We start from the raw sequence: 12452 nt of genomic DNA on the forward strand, positions 1-12452 counted from the left end.
CTATTCAACCTCTGCCTATAGCTCAAATCCTCCAACTCTGGCAACATCCTTGTAAATCTTTTCTGAACTCTTTCAAGTTTCACAACATCTTTCCGAAAGGAGAGAGACCAGAATTGCATGCAATATTCCAACAGTGGCCTAACCAATGTCCTGTACAGCCGCAACATGACCTCCCAACTCTTGTACTCAGTACTCTGACCAATAAAGGAAAGCATACCAAACACCTTCTTCACTATCCTATCTAACTGCGACTCCAGTTTCAAGGAGCTATGTACCTAAAGAACTTTCCATGCATATCTCTCAAACTTTTCTCTCTCACCTTAAACTACTGACCCCTAGTAATTGAGTCCTCCACTCTAGGTAAATGCTTCTTGCTATCCATCCTGTCTCTCCCTCTAATGATTTTGTAGACCTCAAACAGGTCCCCCGCAATCTCCATCTTTCTAAAGAAAATAATCCTAATCTACTCAAACTGTCATCATAGCTAGCACCCTCCATACCAGGCAATACTCTGATGAATCTCCTCTGCACCCTCTCCGAAACATCCACATCCTTTTGGAAATGTGGTGACCAGAACTGTATGCAAATGTGACCAAAGCAACATGCTATACAATTGTAACCTGACCTGCCAACTCTTGTACTCAATACCAATGAAGGAAAGCATGCTGTATGCCTTCTTGACCACCCTATCAACCGAAGTTGCCACCTTCAGGGTACAGGGGTCCTGAACACCCAGATCTCTCTGTGTACGAATGTTCCCAGGATTTTTCCATTTACTGAATAGTTCACTCTTGAATTGGATCTTCCAAAATGCATCTTAAATGAATATGTCTCATCTGGATTTATAGAGAGCTGTTCAGGTTCGAGAACATTTATGATCAACAAGGAGGTGGGATTAGACATTTTAACTGGCATTAATTTAACTGGTGTATTAATTCCCAAGGCCTGATGGGATTTATCACATACTATGATAGGAGAAAAGTGAGGAGATTGTTGGGGTCCTGGTGGAGATATTAAACATCTTGCTGGCCACAGGTGAAGTGTCAGATGACTGGGGATAGTTAATGTGATTTCATTATTGAAGGGGTAGCAGGTAATTAACAGACCAATTAGTCTAACAGTGGTGGGAAAATCTGAAAATATTCTGAAGGACAGGATTAATCAATACTTGGAAAGGCAGGGATTGATCAGGGCTGGCCAGCATGGATTTGTTAGAAGGAGATTCTGTCTGACTAATTTATTTGAGCTTTTAGACAATGTTTAAATATCTTGGCAAGGGTCATGAAGTTTGTCATTTACAAGGACTTCAGGAAGGCCTTTAATAAGGTCCCATATGGAAGGCTCGGTAAAAAGATTAAGAACCCATAGGTTCAAAGGCAAATTGGCAAACTTGATCTGAATTGGCTTGCAATTGTGGTGGTGGAGGCTTGCTTTTGTAATTGGAGCCTGTGGCCATCAGTGTACCACAGCATTTGTGCTGGGGCTCTTGCTGTTTGTTATTTGGATTTGAATAGAGGTATAATTAACAAATTTGCAGATGACATAAACATTTAAAAGCCACACAACATCAAGTTATATACCAACAGGAAGTTTACTTGGAAGCACCTGATGAAGAAGCAGTGCTTTGAAAGCTGGTGCTTCCAAAACAATCTGTTGGACTATAACCTGATGTTGTGTGATTTTTAACTTTTTCCATCCCAGTCCAACACTGGCACCTCCAAATCATGACATAAAAATTGGTGGGGATTGATCAGCTGGTAAATTAGGCTGGGCAATGACAGATGGAATTTAATCCCTTTAGTGCAAGGTGATGTGTTTTGGAAGGTCTCATAAGAAGAGAAGGATTTCTAACAAAAGGTAGCTCCCTCGGGAGCAAGGAACAAAGGGACCTTGGTATGCAAATCCACAGATCCCAGAAGGCATCAGCACAGGTAGATAGGGTGATAAAAAAAGGTGTATGGGATGCATTAGCCAGGGCATAGAATATAGAATATAGTCTTGTTACAACTTTATAAACATTAGTTAGTCCACAGATGGAATAATATGCAGTTCTGGTTGCTACATTCATAGTAGAATGTGATTGCACTGGAGTAGGTGCAGATGTAATTCACTAGGATGCTGCCTGGGATAAAAAGCCTTACTCGGGAGAGACTGCATAGGCTACATTTGAATTTCTGGAGTAGAGGAATCAGGGTGGGGAAAATAGGAGTAATTTAATTGAGGTATGCAAAATTAAGGTAAAGCCTATGTACATTCTACGGTGTAGAATGCCTATTGAATCTGCACTGACCCTTGAGCACCCCACCCAGTCTCCTGTCTTATCCCAGTAACCCTGCATTTACCATGGCTAATCGACCTAGCCTGTACATACCTGGACAGTATGGACAATTCAGCATGGCCAATCCACCTAACCTGCACTTCTTTGGACTGTGGGAGGAAACTGGAGCACCTGAAAGAAACGCACACGGAGAGAACATGCAGATGTATTGTCTACAGGAAGAATTTCAGTTATCTAAGGCTGGAATTGAACCCAGATCCATGGTACTGAGGCTGCAATGCTCGCCAGAGTCACCATGCGGTCTGTTTGAACAGAGTAGATCATGAGAACTTTTTCTCATTGGCAGACACATCAAAGATCAGATGACATAAGTTTTTAAGGTGAGGAGCAAATGGTTTAGAGGAGATCTGAGAATTTTTACACCCAGGAAATATTAAAATATGGAGCATACTGTCTGAAAGTGGAGAAAGCAGATACTCAACATTTAAAGCAGCATCTGGATGAGTATATAAAATGCCAGAGCACAGTAGGCAATGGATCGAGAGCAGTTGAATGGGATTAATATAGTTGTTTATTTATTGGCATAAACATCTGGGCAAAGGGTCTGTTTCTATGATTCTTCAAGTTAGCTTGGAATGCTTACTCCAGACTGTAGATATCTGCTCAGAAAAACATTAGAAAGATACACATGTGATGCATTAGGTACATCCCTCGTCAATAGAGTTACCACTTATGGAAGATACTATGCTACTAGGAAGCAGTTTTGCTAACTCCTTAGAATCTAAGAGTGTTACTAAGGTTTGGGGTCTATCCTGACATGGAGTCCAAGAACATATTCTGAAAATTTTTTAAGATGATCTAGTAGCTGCTACATCAGCCCATATCTCTTCAATTTCAGCAAAAAGAATGTAAACTTAATTGCTCTATGTATTTTATTCATGTGTATCTGAAAGATGACAGCTCCAGTCCTATGAAAGATACATCTGTAGCAAAGATGTGTCTGGGTATAGTGAACCAGTATCAGGTGATGTCAACATGCCCTTATTTCCTCCAAAAGACTGCTTCTTCCTAGAAAATTGTTTATCTGGTCATAAAAGCTGAAAATGATTCACTAATTATAATGAAATTGGATAAGAACCTTCCAACTTGAATTGCCAGAATTCTGAACCTCTAGAGTTAAAGTCATGTTCCAAGGAGCTGAAAACTCCTTGATTCTCCAGTTTTCATGCTCAAAACATCAACTCCCCTGCTCCTCGGATGCTGCCTGACCGGCCGTGCTTTTCCAGCACCACACTCTTTGACTCTGAGCTCCAGCATCTGCAGTGCTCGCTTTCTCCCATGAACTCTGGAGTGGCGTGGTGGCTCAGTTGTTTGCACCAATGCCTCACAGTGCCAGGGACCCAAGTTCGATTCCAGCCTCGGGCGACTGTCTGTGTGGAGTTCACCCCGCGTCTGCATGGGTTTCCTCCAGGTGCTCCGGTTTCCTCCCACAATCCAAAGGTGTGTAGATTAGGTGGATTGACCTTGCTCAATTGCCTATAGTGTTCATGGATGTGTAGGTTAGGTGCATTAGTCAATTAGGTGCAATATAGAGTAGGGGAATGGGTCCGGGTGGGTTACTCTTCAGAGGGTTAGCATGGACTTGTTGGGCTGAAGGGCCTGTTTCCACACTGTAGGGATTATATTTTTTTAAAAAAAGCTCTAAGTTCATCCTTTATTGTCTATGTGGATAGGAGTTTGGCAGAGCAAAATTGGGAAACAGCTCAAGCTTCACAAAGCTAGGTTCAAGTAGTGTCTGTGGGCTACTCAAGTTTTCAAGTTACTCAATCTTCATTATATTGTTTGGGAGAATTTGGTTTGACAGATTACCCTTTGGCGTCATATCGCCACCAGAAATTTTCCAGAGTAGCCTGATGTCCTGATCTAAGATCTACTCAGATACAGCATTACGTGAGATGTTCTGCAACACCTACAGGAAGCAGGACTTGTACTCAATAATAAATGCAAACTCTCATGACGTTCCTTGTTCCTTGGATATACTAGAAATGCTGGAAATGTGTTGCTGGAAAAGCGCAGCAGGTCAGGCAGCATCCAGGGAACAGGAGAATCGACGTTTCGGGCATAAGCCCTTCTTCAGGAATGGGGAAAGTTTGTCCAGCAGGCTAAGATAAAAGGTAGGGAGGAGGGACTTGGGGGAGGGGCGTCGGAAATGTGATAGGTGGAAAGAGGTCAAGGTGAGGGTGATAGGTCAGACTGGGGTGGGGGCGGAGAGGTTGGGAAGAAGATCTCAGGTTAGGAAGGCGGTGCTGAATTTGATGGATTTGACTGAGACAGGGTGGGGGGAGGGGAAATGAGGAAACTGGTGAAATCCGAGTTCATCCCCTGTGGTTGGAGGGTTCCTAGCCAGAAGATGAGGCGTTCATCCTCCAACCGTCGTTTTGTTGTGGTCTGACGATGGAGGAGTCCAAAGACCTGCATATCCTTGGTGGAGTGGGAGGGGGAATTGAAATGTTGAGCTACAGGGTGGTTGGGTTGGTTGGTCCGGGTGTCCCAGAGGTGTTCTCTGAAACGCTCCGCAAGTATACTAGAAATGCATCTGGTATCATGATTTGACTGATCCCACCACCCCAGAAGGTGATCTGACCGCTGCACTGTGATATCCTGATTACAAGGGAGGCATCCTAGACTCTGATTTCATCCACAAAAACACCTGAAAGGTCCCTTGATTTTGCAGTCCTCCCTAATATTGCCCTTTCATTCTTCTTCCTTCTCTCCTGTACAGATGAGTTGCCCGTGTGGCTCCAGCAACTGCTTATCTGAAACTAGTTGCAGAAACCATTTTCTACAGATGTGTTTGTCTGGGACATGTGGTAGAACTATGATTTCACACATATCACAGGAAGTACATTCACTCACCTCTTGTGACATGCCATCCCGAAACTGAAATATTTGTTACTCTTCAAATAGATGTAGATTTAGTATGAGAATTAGACAAGAGACTTAAACATAAACTAAATACTCAAAGGTCCAGTGACCTCAGTTGTGATGCATCCTGACCCATTTAGTTTCACATGGTGGCTGAAAGAGAATTCTGTTATCTAATTCAAAATAAGGTTTGTTTCCTTGTGCTAACATTTCAGCTCTGTAGTAGCTTCCATTTAATTCTTTGATCGCAACAAAGAAAAATATGTGTATATCATTGATATCTTCTATTTCATAGATTTCACCAGCTTTTAGAGTCTTCTCTTTTGACTTTTTTTTTGTGTAAAATCCCTACAGTGTGGAAACAGACCCTTTGGCCCAACAAGTCCACACTGATCCTCCAAAGAGTAACCAATGCAGACCCATTCCCCTACCTTTATCCTATATTTACCCCTGACTAATGCACCTAACCTACACATCCATGAACACTATAGGCAATCTAGCATGGTCAATTCACCTAACCTGTACATCTTTGGATTGTGAGAGGAAACCCACACAAGTGCAAGGAGAATGTGCAAACTCCACACAGACAGTCGCCCAGGCTGGAATTGAACCTGGGTCTAGATTAGAGTGGTGCTGGAAAAGCACAGCAGTTCAGGCAGCAACCGAGGAGCAGTAAAATCGACTTGTATTCCTGATGAAGGGCTTTTGCCTGAAACGTCGATTTTACTGCTCCTCGGATGCTGCCTGAACTGCTGTGCTTTTCCAGCACCACTCTAATCTAGACTCTGGTTTCCAGCATCTGCAGTCATTGTTTTTAGCTAATTGAACCTGGGTCCCTGGTATTGTGAGGCAGCAGTGCTAACCACTGAGTCACTGTGATTGAGCTTGTTGCTTTGCACAAAATGGAAATAGAGTCATAGAGATGTACAGCATAGAGAAATGTTTTCCTTCTTGTAAAAAATGTATTGTCCTCTTTGTCAGCACAATTTTCACACCTGTGAAGCTTTTGCCAAGCTGTTAACAGTTAGCTGAGGCTCTTCTTGCCTTCCCCATTTTTGCACAGCTACCTCATTGCTTTTAAGCTTAACATTCTCAGTTGAGTCAGATGTTTTCAGAATATGATTTGCCCTGTCACCATGAATCTTACCTCCTGACCTTAACTTAGCTGATGGGTTGAATTGTCTTTGTTATTGTTAAGTCATTCCTCAAATGCCTTACACAACACTTCATCAAAGATTCTGACAACTCTTTTCCTGTTTATTTCTACTTTTAAGCTGCTATACCCACAGATTTATGTAGCTCTGTTTAGATCATTGATAAAAGTACCAATACGTTGCCATTGACATTGGATACAGTTAATAAATTTTGCCCACTCAACAATAATATTATTTTCACAGATTGAAAATGTAGACAGCTTTGATTACTTCATGCATGGCATTTACTTTAGTAATCCCTTGCTCACTAGGCTATCATTTGCATGCCAGTTTCAGATGCTGTCCTTCCCACTGAGTGGTTTTCCAGCCAGGCCCAGGGAAAGTACAATCCCATAGAGAACAAGTAAGCCTACAACCCCATGAGCCTGTTATTCCATTCAATAAGGTCATTGCTGATTATCTGTTTGTGTTTCAAATTCCATACACTGAGTTATTCACAATAACCTTTGATTCCTTTGCCCAACAAAATCTATCTACTTCAACCATAAAATATTCAATTTTGTGACAGGGAGGAGAAAGTGAGGACTGCAGATGCTGGAGATCAGAGCTGAAAAATGTGTTGCTAGAAAAGCGCAGCAGCTCAGGCAGCATCCAAGGAGCAGGAGAATCGACGTTTCGGGCATAAGCCCTTCTTCAGGAATGGCTTATGCCCGAAACGTCGATTCTCCTGCTCCTTGGACGCTGCCTGACCTGCTGCGCCTTTCCAGCAACACATTTTTCAGCTCTGTCTTTTGTGACAACAGAGAGTTCCAACGTTTCAAAACCTGCTGAGAGAAAAATATTCTGTTTATTTCTGTCCTGAAAGGGCAATACCTAATTTTTAAACAGCACTCCCTCACTCTGGACTCACCCCCATTTGAAAGCATTGTTTCACTTGCAGCTTGTCAAGAACATTCAGGACCTTATACACTTCAATCCAGTCACCACTCTTCTTAATGTCAGTGAAAACAAACCGAACGGTATTTAATGTCTGTTCATAAGACAACCTACTCAGTTGAGGCATCAATCTAAGTAACACGTTTTGAACTGCCTCTAATGCATTTAAGTCCTCCTTTAAATAAGGAGACCCAAATTGAACAATGTTTGAGATATGGTTGTACCCAACATCCTTTTTAAAAAGTAACATCCTTACTTTTATATGTTCAATTCCTTGTGCATTAAATAGCATTTTATTAGCCTTAATTACTTACTGCACCCAAACACTAACATTTTGTAAATTACATGCTCAAATATAGAGATGCCTCTACACTTTGGAATTCGGCAGCCATTTTCCATTTAAGTAATACTCTGCTTTTTCATTCTTTCTGTCAAATTGAATAACTTCACATCTAACATTGTAAACTTTGTGGCATATTTTTGCCCATTCACCCAAACTGTTTATCAACTGATATGAGATTTAGCAGCTTTAAAAGCATTTATATCCACACACCCAGATTAGATGGCTGATGAGGGAGGCAAGGGAGGAAATATCAAGTGCCCTGGCAATAATTTCAGACCCTCTCTTGTCACAGGTGAGGTGCCAAAGGACTATGAACACTGTCCCATTATTAAAAAATGGTGGAAATTTCTAGGCAAGTCACTCTAACCTCAGTGATGGGAATGTTATTAGAAAGAATTCCAAGAAACAGGACAGAACACATCTGCACTTGGAGAGACATGAATTAAACAGAGATGATCAGCATGGATTTGTTGAGGGAAGGTCATATTTGCCAAAATAGAGTGATGTTTTTTTTTTGAAGAGGTAACCAGGAGGACTGATAAGTTTAATAAATTTCATGTGATCTACATTAACTTTAACAAAGCTTTTGATAAGGTCCCTCATTGCTGGTCAAGGCAATAAGAACCATTGAATCAAGGCACAGTGGCATATTTAATGCACAACTGGCTGGGAGTCAGGAAGCAATTTTGTAGGTGGTAAATGTCAAGTAGAGGAATGTTTCTATAGGATATCATTGGGGCTTGTTGCTAGGCCCTTGCTAACTTGTAGTTGATATTAATTATTTGGACTTAAATGTAAGGGGCCAGATTTAAGAAGTTTGCTGAAGATACAAAAATCGGTAGGAAGGTAAATAGCGAGGAAGGTAGCTGTAAACTGCAGGAGGATATCAATGGATAGTTGAGGTGGTAGAGCAGTTGCAAATGGAATTTAATCTGGAAAAGTGTGAGATAATTGCACTTGAGAAGGACTAACATGGCAAGACACCATGAATTGCAGGACCTTGGAAAGTATTGATGATCAAAGTGACCTGGGCGTCTATATCCATAGATCCCTGAAAGTAACAGGACAAGTTAAGAGGGCATACAGGATACTTGCCATATTAACTAAAGCACAGAATGCAAGAGCTATGCTGGTGCTGCATAAAATACTGGTTAGGCCCAACTGGAATGCTGCATGCAGTTCTGGCCAACACGTTATAATAAAGATGTGATTGCAATCGAGAGTGTGCAAAAGAGATTTACCAAGATGCTGCTTGGGCTCGAGGGTCTGACCTATGAGGATATATTGGATACTCTGGGGTTGTTTACCCCTTGAAGCAATGAAGGTCGACAGAGCTATATATGGGTGTAAAATAGCACTTTTTCCATCAGTGAAAAGATTAATAACTATGGGGCATAGATTTAAAGAATGAGACAGATGTCTAAGAGTGAAATTGAAAAATATTTTCACCCAGAGGGTGGCGGTAGCCTGGAACTCACTGTCAAAAGAGTGGTTGAGTCAGGAGTTCTTGTAATAATTAAGCAGTATTTAGATTTTAATCCACACTACCTTAGCCTCCAGGACTATAGGCCAAGAGCTGGAAAATGGAATTAGTAAAGCAATTGTTAATTGTTGCAGGCATGATGGGACAAATTGCGTCCTGTGCTGTAAACATCTGTGAGTTTATCTTTTACCTGTCTGCATACGTCTTATGTTCTTTTCAACAGCATGATTTGTTATCTTGGTATCATCTACAAATTTAGTGACCATGCCTTTGCTCACTACATTCAAATAAACTTTGCAGAACTCTACTCATCACATCAATCTGCCAATCAGAAAAACACCCATTTATATCCAGTATAGCTGTCGTGAGGAATATAAAGAAAGCAGGAAAGAACTCAAACATGGAATTAGGAGAGCAACAAGGGGTCATGAAATGACCTTGGCAAATAGGGTTAAAGAAAATCTCAAAGCGCTTTATATATACATTAAAAATAAGAGGATAACCAGGGAGAAGGTAGGACCAGGAGAAAGTGAGGACTGCAGATGCTGGAGATCAGAGTCGAAGAGTATGGCACTGGAAAAACACAGCAGGTCAGGCAGCATCTGATGAGCAGGACAATTGGGCAAGAGCGCTTCTTCAGGAATTAGATTAGATTAGATTAGATTAGATTACTTACAGTGTGGAAACAGGCCCTTCGGCCCAACAAGTCCACACCGACCCGCCGAAGCGCAACCCACCCAGACCCATTCCTCTACATTCACCCCTGCACCTAACACTACGCCAATTTAGCATGGCCAGTTCACCTGACCTGCACATTTTTGGACTGTGGGAGGAAACCGGAGCACCCGGAGGAAACCCACGCAGACACGGGGAGAATGTGCAAACTCCACACAGTCAGTCGCCTGAGGCGGGAATTAAATCCGGGTCTCTGGCGCTGTGAGGCAGCAGTGCTAACCACTGTGCCACCGTGCCTCCCACAGGATGGGGGGAAGAGGGCTGAGAGATAAATGGGAGGGTGGGGCTGGGGGAAGGTAGCTGAGAAGGCGATAGTTAGATGCAAGTGGGGGAGTGTTGGTGATAGGTAAGAGGGGAGGGTAGAGTTGGAGGGGTGGAGAGGAAGATGAACTGGTAGTACAGTTCAAGAGGACTTTGCCAAGTTGGAAAGTTGGATCTGGGATGAGGTGGAGGGAGGAGTGATGAGGAAGCTGGTGAAATGGATATTGATGCTATGTGGTTGGAAGGTCCCAAGGTGGAAGATGAGGCATTCTTCCTCCAGTTGTCGAGTGGCTAGAATTTGGCAGTGGACGATGCCCAAGACTTGCATGTTCTTGGCGGAATGGGAGGGGGAGTTGAAGTTGTCGGTCACAGGGTGGTGGGGTTGTTTGGTGCATGTATCTCAGAGATGTTCCCTGAAACTCTCCGCAAGTTGGTGTCCTGTCTCCCCAGTGTACAGGAGACCACATCAAGATCAAAGGTATTTGGATGTGCAGAAAAATCTCTGCTGGATGTGAAAAGATCCTTTGGGGCCTTGGATGGAGAAGAGGGGAGAAGAGGGCACAGGTTTTACATCTCTTGCGGTGGCAAAGAAAGGTGCTGAGTGTGGAGGGTGGGTTGATGGGGTGGGGGGGGCATGGACTTTACAAGGGAGTTGCGGAGGAAATAGTCTCTGCGGAATGCTGGTAGGGGTGGGAAGGGAAATATGTCTCTAGTAATGGGTCTGAATGTAGGTGATAGAAATGACAGAGTATAATGAGCTGTATCTGGAGATTAGTGGGGTGTAAGGTGAGGACGGAGGGATTCTATCCTTGTTGTGGTTGGAGGGGTGGGGTTCAAAGGTGCAAGTACAGAAAGTGGAGGAGGTGTGCTGGAGGGCATTGTTGATCATGTGGGAGGGGAAATTGTGGTCCTTGAAATAGGAGGCCATCTGGGATGTTCTGGAGTGGAATTGTTCCTCCTGGGAGCAGATATGGCATAGGCGGAAGAATTTGAAGTAAGGGATAGCGTCTTTACAGAAGGAGGGTGTGGGAGCAGGTATAGTCCAGTAGGAGATGCGCTGGAGGGCATACTTAAGATTCAAGGAGGGAACTTGTGCTTAGGTACAAAGAATATGGATAAGATCCTAAATGAGTATTATGTATCGATATTCATGCAGGAGAATGAGATTTGTGTGGAACATGCTAATATGCCACGGCATTTTGAGATCAAGAAAGAAATGGAGTTGGGTCTCTTGAAGAGCATTAAGATGGAGAAGTCCCCAGGGCCTATGGAATCTACCCCAGGTTATTGAGAGAGGCAAGAGAGGCGTTTGCTGGGGCCTCTACCAAAATATTTGTATTCTCATTAGCCACTGGAGGAGAGGTCACTGGAGGAAGGTCAAGTAGCTTATGTTGTTCCTTTGTTCAAGAAGGGAAATAGGAATAATCCAGGAAACTATAGGTTGGTGAGTCTCACATTGGTGGTTGGGAAGCTGTTGCAGAGAATTCTTAGGCATAGGATTTATAGGCATTTGGAAATGTATGGCCTAATTAGGGACAGTGTGCATGGCTTTATGCAAGTCATGTCTTACAAACATGATTGAATTTTTCAGAGGTGACAAAGGTGATCAATGAGGGTGAAGCAGTGGATGTTATCTACATGGATTTTAGTAAGGCTTTCAACAAGATCCTTCATAATAGGCTCATTCAGAAGATCAAGATGCATAGAATCCACAGTGACTTGGCAGCGTGAATTCAGCCTTGGCTTGCCCATAGAAGGCAGAGGAGAGTGGTGGAAGGGTGTTTTTCTGGTTGGAGATGCATGACTCCAACCAGTGTTCTGCACGGATCCGTACTGGGACCTCTGCTGTTTGTGATTTGTATAAATGACTTGGATGAAAAAGTAGATGGGTGGATTAGTAATTTTTTGATGATACAAAGATCAGTAGAGTTGTCAATAGTGTAGAAGGTTGTCAAAAGATACAGCATTGTATAGATCATTTGCAGAGAAAGTGAGGTCTGCAGATGCTGGAGATCAGAGCTGAAAATGTGTTGCTGGAAAAGCGCAGCAGGTCAGGCAGCATCCAGGGAACAAGAGAATCAACGTTTCGGGCATAAGCCCTTCTTCAGGAATGAAGGATTCCTGAAGAAAGGCTTATGCCCGAAACGTTGATTCTCCTGTTCCCTGGATGCTGCCTGACCTGCTGCGCTTTTCCAGCAACACATTTTCAGCATAGATCATTTGCAGTCTTGGGTGGAGAAATGGCAGATGGAATTTAATCTCGGTAAAGTGCTATATTTTGGGAGATCAAATGTAAGGAAAAATATACAGTTAATGACAGGACCCTGAATAGCATTG

This window comes from Chiloscyllium plagiosum, unplaced genomic scaffold, assembly GCF_037043375.1.
Source record: "Chiloscyllium plagiosum isolate Xiang-an unplaced genomic scaffold, Cpla_swu_hap1 HiC_scaffold_34, whole genome shotgun sequence".
Taxonomy (NCBI): Eukaryota; Metazoa; Chordata; class Chondrichthyes; order Orectolobiformes; family Hemiscylliidae; genus Chiloscyllium; species Chiloscyllium plagiosum.